Source organism: Delphinus delphis, chromosome 20 (genome assembly GCF_949987515.2).
Source record: "Delphinus delphis chromosome 20, mDelDel1.2, whole genome shotgun sequence".
Taxonomy (NCBI): domain Eukaryota; kingdom Metazoa; phylum Chordata; class Mammalia; order Artiodactyla; family Delphinidae; genus Delphinus; species Delphinus delphis.
Window position 1 is genome coordinate 52,108,954 of NC_082702.1, and position 6,580 is coordinate 52,115,533.

Consider the following 6,580-nt stretch of genomic DNA (forward strand, 5'->3'; position numbering starts at 1 on the left):
GTTTGCAGCTACTTTTGATTGGAAGAAAATGTATCAGTGTCAGGGTAGTTGTGAAGTTGAGTTGTTTAATGACAGGATGATATTTTCATGTAATCCTTTATAGTCTAAATTTTAGAATGCTTATCTTATTCCCAGTCCAAACTTATTATCTAATTAATATTGACTCTGAAGAGTACTTTCTATCGTGTATACTTAAAGAAATGCTTCTCAGACTTGTTTTCGGAAGGCTCTTTAATAAAGAGTAGGAGGAACATGTAACTTTGGGGCATTTAGGAATGAAGCCTTTGAAGTCTCAAGTATTATGCAGTTTTATTTTCCTTATATCTCAATATATGTGTGTGTTCTCACCTGAAGTGTGTTAAAGTGCCACAGATTAGATTCGACACTAGGAGAGGACACGTCAGTCTGTTGGCTTAAATGGCATGAATTTAATCTAGTTTTTTCAGCAAGATGTCGGCTAGTCTAATGTTCTTATAGTCAAGAAGATAGTCGACTAAATACCATTGTTTTGCAATGCTTAAATCCAAAGCGTTCTCTCAATTGTGTGAAATGTATTTATTAACAGACACACTGATACACTAGTTTACATATCGAGAGAAGCAGGCTAAAGAGCAAATGGAAAGGCCTCTCAGGTTGTTGGTGTCCTCAGATTAACACATTTGGGCACTGTAATTTAAAAGTATGCATGTTTGAAAGGAGCAAGTGTCAAAGTACGTGAATGAATAAGAGCATTGTCTATAATACTGAAACTGAAAGAGGGCTAGTATTCATTCAGTTCTTTCAACTTCAGAAAAAATCTAAATTTATATATTGCCTTACTAATAACTAACAAAATAAAACACATTTGTAACTTTGTTCTAAATCCACAAAATCAAGAATAGTGAAGGTTGTCATGGGAGAAACTCGTGGTCAAGGCCCTTCCATTAACTTCTGGTTCTTTACCGTCAAGCAAGTTAATATTACAGGTCATAAAGGCTACAAAAAAGAAACAACAAAATTAAATAATATTCTTTTTTAGTTTATCAGTGAAATAGTCAAATATTTCAGAAAATAAAAAATTGTTTAAAAAAATATATCTCCACATGGTGACTTTGTTATTCTCAAAAATATATGTTACCTATGTGAACAAAGACTTTTTTTTTTTTTTTTTTTTTTGGCCTAAAGGAGTGAGCTGATTAGCATATTATGTGTCAATAAGACCTTGTTCCAAGTTTGGCATCTTCTTATTGCTTTTGCTTGCAGCTTTTTACTCTTTGCTTTCTGGTGATCTAGTGCTTTTTCCATGTCCTAGGTGAAATATTTGGTTTTATGATTGCATGTCAAACATTGTTGCTGCTTAGGACTGAATTTGAAACTGATCCCTTTCCTACTTTATCTTCCTTTTCCTGTGCTGTAACGAGAAATTTAGTGACTTCAGAAATCGTAGCTCGTGCTGCAGTAAAAATTTGGCAGGAGTCAATGCATCTGAATTAACTTAATCACAAAAGGATATCTAACCTTAAAATGCTCTTCAAAGACTTTTCCCTATTTAAAAAGTGAGCCTTCAAAAACTAAGATTTTTATAGTATGCTTTTTGAGAAACCATCCAAACTTTGGCAAACTATGCTTTAGGAACTGTTTATATTATCTTAGTTCAGTTCATGGTAATAGTTTTTGTTTAGCTATATTTGAGAGTCTAGTACTTGTTAATGAATTGTAAGCTGGTATCAGTTTTTTTTTCTTTTTCTTTTGGTAAGATGTGGTGTATTTTAAAACCATTTAAATCCCATTTCTCTAATGAGATGTGTGTCTAAGGAGTAAGCCTTCAGATTTCAAGTTCTCTCATTAGCTGCCATAATGGTATGTCCCTGACAGCCCATTTTCCTGGAATTACATTAGAAAAGTCAGTCATGAGGATTTGGGTGAATAGCCATGAAACTAAACCTTCACAGAGTCATGAACAGTATCAGGACCAGTGGTTTTTATCTCAAATTAGTTAGATTTCTACTTTTCTTCACATACAGAGCTTAAAGCGAATGAAATTGCTGAGAGTCCTTTCACATTTACAGACTTAGTGAATAGTCCTAACCCTCCTGTGGTGTTGGAAATAAGACTAGTTTTATGCTATGTTTTCAAGTTAGCAGCCTTCAAGTTTTAGTAAGCGAGAAATTGTTTCATTTTAAAAGATACAAAGGGAAGAAAGGCTTGTAGTTTGAGCTAAATGGGAGAAGAAAGCCATTTTCATGTGTGTGTGTATATATATATATGTGTATATACACACACACACACACACACACACACACACACACACACACACGAAGTATAGATTTTCCAGCGTTACTGAGGAGGGTCATACGTAGTGTTGGCTGCTTCTCAATATTCACAGTGATTTAGCACAAGCAGTGAAGTTGAGGAGAGTACTGGTTAGAAAAGTAGAGAATTCTGAATGATGCCATTAAATGTAAATAAAGCAACTTAACATCTTAGAATTTTCTTGAAAACCTTGCCAAAACAATAATGTACATTCTCCTAAAAGAAGGATAAGAGAATGCCAACAGCTCTTCCTGGCGCTGGCTAAATGGGCCCTACTGTTACTCAGAGAGACTGTCTCAGAGAAAAGCAGGCCCGGAGTCGCTTCCTTCAGGAGGGAAACCGGGCAGGTGCCCCCAGAAGGCCCTGAAGGACTAGGACAAAACTGAGAGCACCTGTGCTTTCCAGGATGAAGCAGGCAGGACATCTCCCACATTTCCTTTGCCTCTGTGCCAGGGCTTCTTCTTGCTCTGTAAGTAAAGTTGTCAGGGAAGCAGCAAACAGAGGCATTCTAGATAACTAATTCCCTAAAGCACTGGTCCTCACCTGGGCCGGTTTTGCCCTTGTGGCACTTGGCAGTGTCTGAAGGCATTCTTGATTGTCACAACTGGGAGGGGACTATTGGCATCTAGTGGGTAGAGGGACAGAGATGCTGCTCAATATCCCTCTGTGCACAAAACAGCCCCACCACAAAGAATTATCCAGCTCCTGAATGCCAACAGTGAAGGTTGAAAAGTCCTGCCCGAGGCATAGGGCCAGTTGGTGGAGTGGAATTGTAAGCACTGCTATGGATGCAATATCAGCTGAGCATTGGAACATTAAAGAAGTATGTGTGTTCACAAAAATAAACTCACAATGGATTAGAGACCTAAATGTAAGACCAGACACTCTAAAACTCTTAGAGGAAAACATAGGAAGAACACTCTTTGACATAGATCACAGCAAGATCTTTTTTGATCCACCTCTTAGAGTAATGGAAATAAAAACAAAAATAAACAAATGGGACCTAATGAAACTTAAAAGCTTTTGCAAAGCAAAGGAAACCATAAACAAGATGAAAAGACAACCCTCAGAATGGGAGAAAATATTTGCAAATGAATCGAAGGACAAAGGATTAATGTCCAAAATATATAAACAGCTTGCAGCTCAATATTAAAAAAACAAACAACCCAATCCAAAAATGGGCAGAAGACCTAAATAGACATTTCTCCAAAGAGGACCTACAGATGGCCAAGAAGCACATGAAAAGCTGCTCAGCATCACTAATTTTAGAGAAATGCAAATCAAAACTACAATGAGGTATCACCTCACATCAGTTAGAATGGGCATCATCAGAAAATCTACAAACAACAAATGCTGGAGACGGTGTGGAGAAAAGGGAACCCTCTTGCACTGTTGGTGGGAATGTAAATTGATACAGCCACTATGGAGAACAGTATGGAGGTTCCTCAAAAAACTAAAAATAGAATTACCATATGACCCAGCAATCCCACTACTGGGCATATACCCAGAGAAAACCATAATTCAAAAAGACACCATGCACCTCAATGTTCATTGCAGCACTATTTACAATAGGCAGGTCGTGGAAGCAACCTAAATGCCCATCGACAGATGAATGGATAAAGAAAATGTGGTACATATATACAATGGAATATTACTCAGCCATAAAAAGGAATGAAATTGGGTCATTTGTAGAGACGTGGATGGATCTAGAGACTGTCATACAGAGTGAAGTAAGTCAGAAAGAGAAAAACAAATATCGTATATTAACGCATATATGTGGAACCTAGAAAAATGGTACAGATGAACCGGTTTGCAGGGCAGAAATAGAGACACAGATGTAGAGAACAAACATATGGACACCAAGGGGGGAAAGCGGCAGAGGGTGGTGGTGGGATGAATTAGGAGATTGGGATTGACATATATACACTAATAAAATATATATATAATAGATAACTAATAAGTATAAAATAGATAACTAATAACCTGCTATATAAAAAATAAATAAAATTCAAAAAAAAGTATGTGTGTTCAGAACATACAATACCCAGAATGACGCTGATGTAAACACTTTAAGTGATTGTGACATGTCAGCGTAGATTCATCATTTGTAACAAATGTCCACACTCTGGGGATGCTGATTCTGGGGGAGGCGGTGCATCTGTTGGCGGGGAGAGGGGGCATATGGGTAATCTCTGTACCTTCCTCTCAATTTTGCTATGAACTTTAAACTGCTCTAAAAAATTGTCTTAAAAAAAAAACGTACATGCGTTGTTTATAAAGAATGTGTTAGTAAAGTTGAATTCTCATAGTCTTATGTAAAATAATTTTTTTTCTTAATCTCTTTAGGATTTTTACTATAAACAACTTTTGAAATGTACAAATTGAAATTCATTTAGATTTTTTTTAAATTTCACACTACAAAAGCCAGCATCCAGAGGAAGTCTGATCGCAAATCTGCAGCAAAAAGAACTGTTCACATTTTGAGTGTCTGGTAATATTTACAGTCAAGTTAACTGCACTAAAATGACAGAATTAGGAGGGACCCTAGGTATTAATCCCCTCATTTTATAGGGCAGAGTCAACAATGTCCAGGGGGAAAGCTGGGCTATTAAAAAAAAAAAAATCCTAGTTCTCAGCTCTTAGGAAAAAGGATGATGGAGCTAGTTTTACTTGTTGCACTGGAGTTATCCTAAGACTGTGTTCAGGAAGATATACAATAGTTTTGATCTGGGAGATTAAACTGGAAAAGTAAATTTTTTGCTACAACACTTCAAGGTGACACAAAATCAGTATGAGCGGCATGGTATAAATCTGCAGAGCAATGGTGTTCAGACTGGTGCACTGGAAATTCAAGCAAAACAGGATGAGGAAAAGGGCCAGGGAATGAAGATGGCCCATGGATTAACAGGAGTCCCAAGCAAGGACCCTGAGTCCACAAGTTAGGAAGCTGAGTTCTGAGGACTTTTTTTTTTTTTTTTTTTTTTTTTTTTTTTTGCGGTACGTGGGCCTCTCACTGCTGTGGCCTCTCCCGTTGCAGAGCACAGGCTCCGGACACGCAGGCTCAGTGGCCATGGCTCATGGGCCCAGCCGCTCCGCGGCATGTGGGATCTCCCCGGACCGGGGCACGAACCCGCGTCCCCTGCATCAGCAGGCGGACTCTCAACCACTGCTCCACCAGGGAAGCCCTCTGAGGACTTTTAAAGAGTGAAGACCCATCGAACTCCAAATGACAACTGGCCATGCCCGCAGGATTTCTAGGTGATTTTGAACAGCTATTCATTAAAGGGAAATGATCCAGCTATTTGTATTTGATCTGATCACCACATTCAGGAAGACCACAGATCAAACCTCTGTTTGATTTGTTTTACATACATTACCTCCTCGTCTTTACCACATCCTATGTCAAATTGTTCCCATCTTACAGGAAGGAATGACATTCTGAAGCCTTCCTTCCTGCCTTATGTGATACTTTCCACCCAGTGCTCCAGCTGTTCCCTCACCTTGGAGATAAGTTGGCACCTTCAGACGCCCAAGGTGCACACCAGCCCTGACTAAACACAAGCTCTCTGTTGATTGGATTCTCCTTGGGTCACAGGAGAAAATGATCCCTGACCCTCATGAATTTGCTCAGGATAAAAAGAGATAATACCCAGAAGAGGCTTTGAACTCTTAGAACAGTGCCTTGCCAATTCAAGTGGAATTATTGTATCATGTGACCGGCTAGTGGAGCTCGGGTCAGAGTTTAGCCTGGGCATCAAGCGCACAGCACTGAATCTCTCCTGGCTCCAGTGCCCCAGTTAGCCTGGCAGACAGTGGGAGAGTGTTGCCCGTGGTACCAGGGACCACCCTCATCTGCCCTCAGTCACAGCCACAGGAGCCCGTTTCTTCCCCATCTGACTTTTCCGTAGCCCCTAAACTGCAGCACTAAGGTTGCACTGGACCCAAGCCCAGACACCCAAAAAGTCCCGGATGCGGGACTCCAACTGTGCAGCTCGGCCTGCTTGGCCAGCTGGGGGAGCCCGCAGGGAGACGGGCTGGGGCTCCCGTGCTTCGGGAGAGGTTGAAAGCAAATTTGATTCTGGGTTCAAGTCATTTTATAGCATGGTCCTGGAAGTACAGGTAAATTTCACAATAGGGGGCAAAGTCCAGAATAAAAAGAACATAGCTAAAAATTAGGGAAAGTCTCCCTGAGTAGCCAAAGCCCTACATACTTGTCCAAATGTCTCTGGGTCTTATTCTTAGTCTTCCCCTTGGCCTTGTCCCTCGTCTCTCTGTCAGATCTATACTC